Genomic DNA, 12,925 nt, shown 5'->3' on the forward strand with positions numbered 1-12,925 from the left:
TATTGTTGTCATTTTTCATCTATATCAATTTCATCTTCACGTTTCTTTCTACCAATCGTCATTTTTCCACACGTTCACTTCTCTATTCTCCTCTTCTTCACCACTACTGTCTTCTTCCTTCTTCTTTCTTTGCACAAATCATCTTTTTCCTCATCCACACTTCCATACTTTCCTGTTCTTCACTGTCTTACTTCTTGTTCCTTTATTGAACTTAACCTAACCTAACCTAACCTAACCTAACCTAACCTAACCTTACTTCTTGTTTATTTATTGAACCTAACCTAACCAAACCTAACCTAACCTAACCTTACTTCTTGTTCCTTTATTGAACCTAACCTAACCTAACTTAACCTAACCTAACCTTACTTCTTGTTCCTTTATTGAACCTAACCTAACCTAACTTAACCTAACCTAACCTTACTTCTTGTTCCTTTATTGAACCTAACCTAACCTAACCTAACCTAACCTTACTTCTTGTTTATTTATTGAACCTAACCTAACCAAACCTAACCTAACCTAACCTTACTTCTTGTTCCTTTATTGAACCTAACCTAACCTAACTTAACCTAACCTAACCTTACTTCTTGTTCCTTTATTGAACCTAACCTAACCTAACCTAACCTAACCTTACTTCTTGTTTATATATTGAACCTAACCTAACCTAACCTAACCTAACCTTACTTCTTGTTTATTTATTGAACCTAACCTAACCTAACTTAACCTAACCTAACCTTACTTCTTGTTCCTTTATTGAACCTAACCTAACCTAACCTAACCTAACCTAAGAATATTCTACCTTTCCTGTAGTGAACTCATTGACAAACTCCCATAAAAAAAAACATACATAGGGGAAAACAACCATAAATTGAAACGATAAGTGATATTAAGTGAAACATTCTCATAAATGTCAACGTTTATGGAAGGAAGTACCAATAAAATCAACCTACGTACGTGACTTTTCGTTTAATTCCAGTAAATTTCGTCCAGAAGTAGGAGGATAAATGTCTTGGAAATTCATATACAAATTATTCAAACTTTCACTTCAATTACTCAGGATGTGAATAAGTCATTTTTTTATATTCTTTCCCTTCATTTAATTTTCTCAAGCAGTGGACGTCAAGAGGAATCAGATAAGTGTTACAATCTTCATTTTTTTATTTCTTAACTAAATGCTGACATGAATTTTTATTTATATTTTCAAGGGGAGGAAAAAAAAACTATAATTACCTGAGAGAGAGAGAGAGAGAGAGAGAGAGAGAGAGAGAGAGAGAGAGAGAGAGAGAGAGAGAGAGAGAGAGAGAGAGATGCGAGGAACGAGAAGAGGAGAGGGAAGTAAGAGGAAGAGGAAGGACAAAAGAGGAAGGAGGAAGGAGAGATGAGGAGACAGACAAAGACAGAGACAGAGACAGAGAGAGAGAGAGAGAGAGAGAGAGAGAGAGAGAGAGAGAGAGAGAGAGCGCATACAGGTGAGATAGAACAAGCGGGACACGTTCTCAGGTGTGCAGCTTCACCTGTGTCTTGCATACTAATTGCGTGGCTTCCTGCGTCTTGATCCCCACTTCCCTACCCCTTACCCAGCCAGAACGCCCCCCCCCACCCCCGGACCGCCCCTTGACCCAGCTTCCGTACAATAGCATAAACTGAAGTACGTGAGTGTTGGCTTGCGAATATACACCTTTGGAAAACTAAGTGAAAATCAGTGTCTAATAATTCAAAATCGACACTTAAATGGCTTACCTATTGACTGTGTGTGTGTGTGTGTGTGTGTGTGTGTGTGTGTGTGTGTGTGTGTGTGTGTGTGTGTGTGTGTGTGTGTGTGTGTGTGTGTGTGTGTGTGTTTCAAAAGGTCGCGGTTCATTAGACAGCTGTTGGATTTAAGGACGAGGATGAAGAGGAGAAGGAGAGGAGGAGGAGGAGGAGGAGGAGGAGGAGGAGGAGGAGGAGGAGGAGGAAGACTACAAAGGTTAATATACTAATGCATTCATACACTCATTCTTTTCGTTCTTCTTTATTCTTAAGGCGCCGAGTGACATATTCGTGTATTAGTTAATCAAATGTAACTATCAAATACTCTCTCTCTCTCTCTCTCTCTCTCTCTCTCTCTCCCAGGAGGAAATTTAGTTCGCCGCTTCATGATCGCTTCGTCTCCAGAACTCCATCAACCTGCGAGACTCTTCTTAAAAACTCCCACAAACTTTTTTCCCTCCAGCCTCCTGTGACCAACCTTTCAATGCCTCCACAAACACCAGCATTTATGTATCTCTCTCTCTCTCTCTCTCTCTCTCTCTCTCTCTCTCTCTCATTTTACATGGCTGATGGTTCTTTTGTCTGTTTATTTTTGCGTGTGTTCAGTTTTTAGTGTGTTTTTTTTACCTCGTTTTCTTTCATATATAAAAATGTAATTTAAATACACACACACACACACACACACACACACACACACACACACACACACACACACACACACACACATACACACGCGCGCCAAGAATCACACTCACCATTCTCTCTCTCTCTCTCTCTCTCTCTCTCTCGTCTTCTTATCCAACACATATTATTAGTAAACTCAACCCACTGACTCTCTTTCCTCCTCCTCCTCCTCCTCCTCCTCCTCCTCCTCCTCCTCCTTCTCCTCCACCCAGACCTCCCTCCACCTCCACCCTCCCACCACCCTCCACCAACGAAATTCACACAGCACGTCCTCCGCTCCACTCAGAATCCTTCCTCAATTCCACTCCATCCACACGGCGTTAGAGCAATCCACTTCCACCAAGAGTACATCCACATTATCACATTTCCACTGGATAAACAATGAACATCTATCCATTAGCGTGCGTGGAGGGGAAAGTGGTAAAGTGTAGCAGATGGAGGAGGTGGAAGAGGAGGTGGGAGAGGAGGTGGGAGAGGAGGAGGAGGAGGAGGAAGAGGAGGGAGGAAGAGGTAGTGGTGATGGATGAATGATGTAAAATATAGGTGAGAGAGAGAGAGAGAGAGAGAGAGAGAGAGAGAGAGAGAGAGAGAGAGAGAGAGAATGGGGGACTAGAAATTATGCAAATCCTGTTTCTAAACCTCTGTCTTGGTATACGAATGAGGAAGATTATTCGAGGGCAGTGACGGGAATGTTATTGCTCTCTCTCTCTCTCTCTCTCTCTCTCTCTCTCTCTCTCTCTCTCTCTCTCTCTCTCTCATTACTTCTTCAAATTGTTGGACGAGTATCAAATTCCAAGAAAACAATGAACACATCGCAATAACATTTTTCTATCTTTTTGTGCACTCCCTCACCTCTCTCTCTCTCTCTCTCTCTCTCTCTCTCTCTCTCTCTCTCTCTCCTGCTGGTCCATATGCGCCTAGGAAAAAACGCACAGTAGGACGCTCCCGAATATTACATGATAAAAAAACAGAACAAACCAAAAACGACAAAAAAAAAAAAAAAAAAAAAAACAGACCGTGACATCTAGTTTTGAATTGTAGTGCGAGAAAAAATGAAAAAAAAAAAAAACACACACACATATACTCGTACGTAACAAAACACACGCACACACACACGCACGCACAGAGTAATAGAGACCATCACAATATGTTAAAAGGCAACCAGCAGCTGAACAAACAGAAATGCAAGGCTGCGGTAGACAGAAATGTGAGTTGTGATGTGATGTGTGTGTGTGTGTGTGTGTGTGTGTGTGTGTATGCGCGGCGGTCGGGTGGCTGGGTCTCCGCCGCTACAGCCGCCGACGGTCGTGATCGCCAGTGCTGCCTTGCTTGCCGTGGAGGGAGGACGTGTCACTTCATCCTCCTGGTCAGTCAGTCTGCTTAGCGTTCTCTAGCCTAGGCCTCAACACCCCGCCCGGTAGGCCTATACAGTGCCATTCCCGAGTATTGAAACTACCATAGTAAGCACCCACAGGGGAAAAAAATATTCACAGCACTTTGTAATGCACTTGAAAGAGAAAGAGAGAGAGAAAATATGGAAAAATAAATAAAACAGAAACTGGGGAAGTGAAGTGAGATTGAAACACGTGATAGTAAAGCAAGATTCAACATCACCACCAGCCCAGGAGTCACCACATCCCATCACCACAGGGTATGATGTTACAGTATTACAGGGAATTACAGGGCGTTACAGGGGGGGTTTACAGGGGATGACAGGGAGGAGGAATAGGGGCGGCAGGGGGTCAGAACACACAGCAGGGAGCGAGGAATAATCAAGGTACGTGTGATGGAGATAAATGACGTGGGTTTTTGGGATAAAGGAGAAGAGTAAAGGAAAAGAACATGCAGACTAAAGAAGTGTATGCAAATGACTCATGGAAGAAAACATACGTAACTGAAGTGCAGAGAGAGAGAGAGAGAGAGAGAGAGAGAGAGAGAGAGAGAGAGTACCATCGTCACGTACAACAAGAGTGAGAGTACTTAAGTGTTTCGTTAACTGGGAAGATAAATAGTCTTTTTGTCACCTGGGAAGAGAAAGAGAGAGAGAGAGACCTGAGAGAGAGAGAGAGAGAGAGAGAGAGAGAGAGAGAGAGAGAGAGAGAGAGAGAGAGAGAGAGAGAGAGAGAGAGGATCACACACATAACAAGGAAGAGTGTCATTACGAACAGTTCCAGAGAGAGAGAGAGAGAGAGAGAGAGAGAGAGAGAGAGAGAGAGAGAGAGAGAGAGAGAGAGAGAGAGAGAGAGAGAGAATGCATACACAACGAGGAAATGTCATTATGAACAATAACAGCGACACACACACACACACACACACACACAGACACAGACATAGACAGAGAGAGAGAGAGAGAGAGAGAGAGAGAGAGAGAGAGAGAGTCTTCAGCCGCCCACATAAAGAAAGAAAGTACTCTTGACTCAAAGAATGACAAAAAAAAATGCCAGACAACAGTGGAAGTTCAAAGAAGACTTACACTTTTCTCCTTTTCCAGCCTCTCCTCTCCTGCCGCCGTCTGAATGCCTAATTACTAACAGTTGTGCATGTAACACCTTTTTTGGGATCCAACCCTTTATTGATATAGGTTTTGCTCGCTTTGTAGAGTTGGATGACGGTTTTGTACTTCTCTTTCTAGTTTTTAATATATGTTCCTTTTCTTCGCGTCAAGGAGTTTCCGTGTCAATTTGGTATTTCTATTTCCTCTTTCATATTCAAATACTCGGTTCGTAGTGTTATAAGACAGCATTGCTTCTTGTTGAGTGGATTTTGAGATATTGGTGAAAGATTTACCGCTTTAGAGTTCATTAGTAATTGTTTTAAGTTAGTAGTTTAGGCATTCATGCTGTTATAACCCCTTAATCACTCGTTTATTCCAGCCATTTATATAATCCCAGCTTTATTCATTGATTCTTTGTACCTGCCTTACTCTAAATAAGTCAAGTCTGTTCCGTCTTTGAGTCACCATCCTTTACAATATGCTTACTTTCTTTTCTACGTCAACCTCTAAAGTGGCTCCTGGGTCCCACTTCAAATGGTGTCCAGGAGAATGCGTGGTTGTCAGATCTTGAGGAAAACCGTGAGCTGTCCTTGTAATAAGAGCGCTGATCAACAGAAAGCAGGTATTATTCACATCAAATCAATGACGTTATCAATAAACTACAATACTTTAAATCCAGGAGCCAGATTAGAGTAGACGGAATATAGTGTTGCTTTTTAGACTCTCTTTCACATAGTACCGCTAATGGCACAATGAACATTCCTCAAGTGATACGTCTTAATATTTTTTCGCCTAATTAAAGTCTCGTGGATGTTCGGCGTTCCTTTGATGCCTTTTTCATTAATATTTTGAGGGAGAGGATTAATTGGCTTCATTTTACACGGGAGAAGAGGAGGAGGAGGAGGAGGAGGAGGAGGAGGAGGAGGAAGAAGAAGAAGAGCAAGAAGAAGAGGAGGAGGATGAGGAGGACATTTATTAATCAAAACTACGCAATAAAAAACGGATTACACATGAGAGAAAGAGAGAGAGAAAATAAAATAAAGCAAGGATTTGGAAGTAGCTAAATTACACACACAGAATCAATTACATAAAAACTGAAGCGTAATTAGGCAAGATTATAAAAGAAGAACGAGAGCGAGAACGAGAACGAGAGCTAGAGAGAGAGAGAAGAGAGACAGAGAGAGAGAGAGAGAGAGAGAGAGAGAGAGAGAGAGGAGATTGCAGTAGGAAGAGCAGCATTACAGGAGTTTGTAGGGACGAGTGACGTGCCCTTGCAGTGAGGTGATTGTCTTTCCTTTGTCACGCCGAGTCTCCAATCACGAAGCGGAGTGCGTGGCGAGGCTAAGTGGAGGCGGAGTGAGGGGGCGCTGATGCCTTTGTGTATGACGACAAGCTGGGACAATGCTGCTACTTCTCCTCTTCATGTTATTACTGTTGTTTATGTATCTTGTGTGTCTTAATGGGTGAAAAGAACCTGTATCTATGTATTTTGAGTGTTCTAATGGGTAAAAGACGCTCTATCTATGTATTTTGAGTGTTCTAATGGGTGAAAGAAGCTCTACGTATGTATCTTGTGTGTTTTAATGGGTTAAAGAAGGTCCATGTATGTAGTTTTTGTTCTAATGGGTGAAAAGGAGCTCTATGTATGTATCTTTTGTGTTCTAATGGGTGAAAAGAAGCTCTATGTATGTATCTTTTGTCCTAATGGGTGAAAAGAAGCTCTATGTATGTATCTTTTTTTCTAATGGGTGAAAAGAAGCTCTATGTATGTATCTTGTGTGTTCTAATGGGTGAAAGGAAGCTCTATGTATGTATCTTGTGTGTTCTAATGGGTGAAAGGCGCTCCATGTATTTGTCTTATATTTTTTTGAGTATCGGGAGGCACAGACAATACTGCTACTTATCTTCTTCGTGTTATTACTATTATCTATGTATTTTTTTGTGTCTTAATGGATGAAAGAATGAGTGAAGGAAATATTCTAATGGGTGGATGAGTGAAGGAAGTATTCTAGTGTGTGGATGAGTAAAAAATCTAATGTGTGGATGAGTGAAGGAAATATTCTAATATGTGGATGAGTGAAGGAAGTATTCTAATGGATGAAAGAAGCTCTATGTATTTGTCTTGTGTGTATTTTTTTGTGTATGACGGCAGGCGAGGACAATTTTGCTACTTCTTCTCATCTATTTATCACTATTCTTTATTTGTTGTGCTTTTCTCTCGTTTGGATGTGTTCTATTGGATAACAAGAGGTTGCATGTATTTCCTTCATATAATCTTTTATGTATGACGGCAGGCAGTGGACAATTTTACTATTTCTCCTCATCTGTTTATCATTGTTTTATCTTTTGTCTTTTCTCTGTTTTGAATGAGGGAAAGTAGTGTTCTATTGGATGAAAAGGGGCTCTATATATTTGCTTTTTTTTGTTAGAGTAAGGATGGTGTAATATTTAGATAAGGGATTGTTTTAGTGTTTCTTATCCACGAGAAGGTTGAACTACGCAAACGCTGCAGTAGATTGAGTAGTTTAGGTGTAGTTCATATCCTTTTCGATATGAAGAGTGACGAAAGGCGAGTTTTTTTTCTTCTATATCTTGATTGCGACGCTTAAGACTTCGGCCACACACGTCATTCACAACACTCAAGCAGTATTCACGCAAACGGTACAGTAAATTAAGTATTTTAGGTGAAATTCATAACTTTTTCGATGTGAAGTGTGACGGAAGGCGGGTTTTTTTTCTTCCGTATCCTGATTGCAACGCTTAACCTCTTCAGTACCATGACGCATTTCCCTATTAATCTTCTGACCCCCATAGACCCTTCCTAACGTCAATAAAATGGTGAAATCGTACACAAATCTCAAGATAAAATGTGTCCCAGTACTGAAGGGGCTAAATCTTCAGTCACACACGTCAGATACACTCAAGCAGTATTTTTTTACTTGTTTTCGTGTGATGACGCAAAACAACACGTGTCAGTTTTAGTTACGATACACTTTTAGTAATGATAGTGTTTCTAACTTATAGCGCGTGTGTTACATGTAATAAAGCAAAGCACTATCCGTGTCGTGTATCACAATTGCAACACGTATTAAAGTGTGCGATTCTAAAAGCTGACACTCTCGCAATCACCGGCGATTTATTAGTATCTTTGCAACATAAATAGGAAGCGATATGTGTGTGTGTGTGTGTGTGTGTGTGTGTGTGTGTGTGTGTGTGTGTTTGTGTGTGTGTCTGTTTTTTGTCTCTGTTTCTCTCTCTCTCTCTCTCTCTCTCTCTCTCTCTCTCTCTCTCTCTCTCTCTCTCTCTCTCTCTCTCTATTTGCAGTGAAACATGACAATCTTGAACCGTAGACTTTCAAACACATTACATAACCTTCCTGGAAACACAGTACGCACTATGTACTCCAGCAGATCAATGTTCCACTGTTAAGGTCTCTCACTTATGTATGAATGTAATGTATACACACCGGTGCCTTCAATCGACGCGTGCATAAAACCCTGTAAGAGTCCCACCCGGGTATATGCACGACTCTAACACCTGGCCTGAGTAAACACCTGATATTGGCACTGGTTGGCTTAAGAGGGCTGAGGAAAGGGTGATATGGCGCTGAGGAAGGTAAGAAAAGGGCGCCACTATAAGGGAATGTATGGGTAAAGAGGGAAGTGATGTCACGTGAACAATTCCAGTCATTTTCCAGTGCAACAGTGAAAAATGTACGTAAATATGATGAAAAAATATGGTGAGTGATGGATTCAGATAAGCAAACTAAGCAAATACAGGGAAATATAACATAGGGAGATGGAAAATGTTAAGAAATGCTGCTGAAAAGAGAGTAGAATGTGGTCAAAGAAATAAAGAAAGATAGAAGGAAAGAAAGACAGGGAAATATCAACAAAAGTATAGAGACACAACCAAACCAATATAGAAAGAAATAAAAATACAAAAAAATATTGACGAAAAAAAAGAAAGAAATATACACGTAAGCAAATACAGAAAAAAATAACGAAAAAATATACATGACACAAAATATACAGAAACAAACAATACAGACGCATTTAAAACAGTTCGACGGAAGAGTTTAAAAAAATAGTTGTTACATAAAGACGACATTTCATAAGCAAACCATAGCACGCAGACATTACCAACACCAAGAACACGAAGCCACTGCACCTGTGATGAAGCAAACACACACAGGTGCTAACAAAGACAACAATAAACAATATAACTGACCTTTAGAATATACGAGTCATATCAAGCGCATTTTCACGCTGAGACTCACCTTCTGTCGTCCTTTCCAACATTTCCCCTTCCCTCTCCCTCGCTTTCTTCTCCCAGCTGACCCACTCCAGCCCACACACCACAAACCATCTTCCCGCCTCGCGTCCCGGCCTCCTCCCGCCCCGTGCCTTGGTAAAAGTGTCCGAAATAAGCCCCAGGAACGAAACAGTGCGATGAGAAAGCAATTAAAGGCGAAATTACAACTCAGGCGTGGTGGTAAAAATGTTGTGATTTCGATCTGATCTTGTTTGAATTTGTGCTTGTAGGAAATAGAGGAGAGAGGAAAAGTGGGGTACGGAGAGAGAAAATTCGTGTGTGTGTGTGTGTGTGTGTGTGTGTGTGTGTGTGTGTGTGTGTGTGTGTGTGTGTGTGTGTGTGTGTGTGTGTGTGTCTTTGTGTGTGGTTGTGTGTATCTTGACTCTCTCTCTCTCTCTCTCTCTCTCAAGAACACAAAACCAAGAAAAAACATAGCAGAGTAAAAAATAAAGGAAGAATAAAAGAAAATGAGAAAGAAGAGAAGAAGGAGAATAAGAAACTAAGGAAGGAACAGAGGAAGAAAAGGAAAATCAGAAAGTTCAGAAGATGAGAAGGAAAGAAAAAGCATAGAAGGGGATTAGAAAATAAAGGAGAAAGCGGAGAATACGAGAACGGACCGGAAAAAGAGGAAATGAAATGCGTTAAAGAAAAAATGGAGAGAAAAGAAGAAAGAAGAAAAAGTCAAGAGAACGAAAGAGAGACATGAAGAAATTAATAGAGTGGAATACAAATAAGTTTCTGAAATACAAGGATGAAATGAAGGATTAAATTCAAATATGAAATAGCAATGTCTTGAGATAGCCAAACTAAATCAAGTATGAGAAAATTAATAGATATGAACATGTCTCTTTAGAATTAGGAATAGATGCATAACTCAAACAAAAAGTAAAAAGGGACAGAAAAATATGAAAAAATAACAAAGCTTTAAAGAAATCTGAACTAAATAGAACACGAAGAATTTAATAGATATGAACACATGTCTCTATAAAATAAAAAACAGATGCATACTAAACAAAACAGAAGGAACAAAACAATATGAAATAAATAATAATACCTTAAAGAAATCTGAAGTAAATCGAACACAAACGAATCAATATGGATGAAAACAACTTCCTTTCGCAATACGACGAAATAAAGTTGAAAGCTGTAACGCCTTATTGACGTGCAAAGCAGGAGGAGGAATAAGAAAGAGGAAAGCAAGGTGCAACATTTCAGCCCCTCAGTTCTCCTATTTCAGACTACAAGGTAAAGCACTTCTCCATGCATAAAATTCAGGTAATTAACATATTTTTCCTATTCCCCTCAATTTCAAGAGTAAGGAAAATTATAAGCGAGTGTTACTTCTTTCTCTCTCTCTCTCTCTCTCTCTCTCTCTCTCTCTCTCTCTCTCTCTCTGTGTGTGTGTGTGTGTGTGTGTGTGTGTGTGTGTGTAGCTCCAAAGTGCAGCGAAAATGTTATCTAAGTTTTTTTTCTTTCCTTTCTCTTTTTTTTTTTCTATTCCGTGCAAGATGAAAGTAATTTAGCACGCGCTTTCGCTCTATTTCCTGTCTTTTACCTCGCCTGAATTTAACGCCTGCACCTTTTTCGACACAAATATACTTCACTACCTACCTGGAATGCTCATCTTACCTGCTTTATATATATGTGAAATAATTAAACCTTACAGCGATTACTACCAATGAAATTAACTTAGGAACATTTGAAACACAGAAAAAGTTAGCCATCCGTCACACACACACACACACACACACACACACACACACACACAAAGTACAAAATCTTATATCTAAAACGAAAATCACTTACCAGAATTTCACATCAAAACCTCAATTACTTCTAAGAAACACACCCAAAAACACACGCACATCAACACAAACAAACAACATGAACACGGCAATACAAGAACCGTAACTTACATTAAACCCTTCAAACTCTTACACAGAAAAACAAAAATGAACACCCCAGAAACACCCCAGAAACACACACATGAAAAAAAAAAAAATAAAAACACACTAAAATATGAAAACGATATAAAAAAAACAAACATTACATTTAAATTGAATAACTCCTACCCAATGTAGTAAGACTTTTTTTCTTTTTGAGTTGGTACGAAGCTGTTATCAATAATGGCAATAATTGGCGGACGGGAGGCGGTCCAGAAAAGTCTAATTTACTGGGAAGCTGAGTCGCCCTGGATATTTTCGGGACCACTAGCTATTTTATTGCAATGTGCAGGAGGCGGTGGTGCATTTTTGAAAACCGTGGGATTGGCGATAACTTACTTTTTGAGAGAGAGAGAGAGAGAGAGAGAGAGAGAGAGAGAGAGAGAGAGAGAGAGAGAGAGAGAGAGAGAGAGAGAGAGAGAGAGAGAGAGAGAGAGAGAGAGAGAGAGAGAGAGAGGACATAAATGAAATAAAATCGAGTCGTTTAAAGATTAGGGTCTAAAAAGAAGGTAGAAATACGATATATTTTCACAGGTGTCTTAAAAATGAAAGAGAAAATAAAAATGCTGTGACGCAGAGAGAGAGAGAGAGAGAGAGAGAGAGAGAGAGAGAGAGAGAGAGAGAGAGAGAGAGAGAGAGAATACACATAGACGATTCCAGGTGTTTTAGTGTTGCTTCTATTCCAAGTCCAAGTCAGGAAAACTAAAATTGATATATATATTTTTTTCGGAATTCGAGGAAACGCCCCCCCCAAAAAAGTCAATAAAACCGAAGGCAATACATAAAGCAAAAAGGGGCAGAACAATGGTATCCCTCCTTGTGCCTCGTAAAATAACAGCTAAACCTAGTAAATGCACTCTCTCTCTCTCTCTCTCTCTCTCTCTCTCTCTTAATTCAATTCGTATCTAAAAGCCAAGAAATGGATCTCAATTCAAAAGCAACATTAACAGCTCCTTAAATACACCTAAGTTTCTTCCTCTTCTTCTTCCTCCTCCTCCTCCTCCTCCTCCTCTTCCTTTTCCTCCTCTCTACTCTCTCCTTCTATCTTTACTATCTATTCCTCCTCCACTAAACGTGCTCCACTTATATCACTTCTAGCACCTCTTCCTCTTCCTCTTCCTCTTCCTCCTCCTCAGCCTCCTAAGCTAACCATCTCTACCTCCTCCTCCTCCTCCTCCTCCTAATCTTACCATCTATTCCTCCTCCACTTAAATGGTTCACTTTCACTCCACCTCATATTAACTTTTACATTCCTCCTAACTTAACCTAATGTAATATGATCCTCTTAACTTAATCTAATCCTCTTAACCTAATCTAATACTCTTGCTCCTTTTCTTCTTAATAATCTAAGCTTGATATTCCTTCCTTCCTAATTCAACCTAATTTAATTTAACCATTTTTTCATCCACTTCCTCCTCATACTACACCACCACCACCATCACCACCACCACTACCACCACTACCACCACCTTCTCCTTCTTCCCACACATCCTGAAGGTACAGCAGTTTACAGGCGACAAATCCCGCGTGAAAAACAACAAATTCTCTACTCTCCGCTCCAGTTAGCTCGCCGTAACAGGTGCAAATTATAGGTGAACGAAGGCGTTGGAGAGGTGTTCACATTGCTTCAGGTGAGAAACGGCAGGTGACGCAGAGAATGACGGCTCGAGATGTCACCGTCTTCTTTGTGTAATTTGACGATGTGTGTGTGTGTGTGTGTGTGTGTGTGTGAGAGAGAGAGAGA

General features: G+C 40.3%; 1 protein-coding gene across 2 annotated transcripts in view; it reads left to right on the plus strand.

Moving 5' to 3' along the window:
• The first annotated feature begins 3,735 nt into the window (after positions 1-3,735).
• Positions 3,736-12,925, plus strand: part of LOC123511905 (zwei Ig domain protein zig-8-like) — a 300,528-nt gene continuing 291,338 nt past the window's right edge. For both annotated transcript variants that reach the window (XM_045267980.1, XM_045267989.1), the window contains exon 1: positions 3,736-4,081. The gene's annotated coding sequence lies outside the window, so the exon portion shown is untranslated. The remainder of the gene's footprint in view (positions 4,082-12,925) is intronic.

The sequence above is a fragment of the Portunus trituberculatus genome, chromosome 4 (genome assembly GCF_017591435.1).
Source record: "Portunus trituberculatus isolate SZX2019 chromosome 4, ASM1759143v1, whole genome shotgun sequence".
Taxonomy (NCBI): domain Eukaryota; kingdom Metazoa; phylum Arthropoda; class Malacostraca; order Decapoda; family Portunidae; genus Portunus; species Portunus trituberculatus.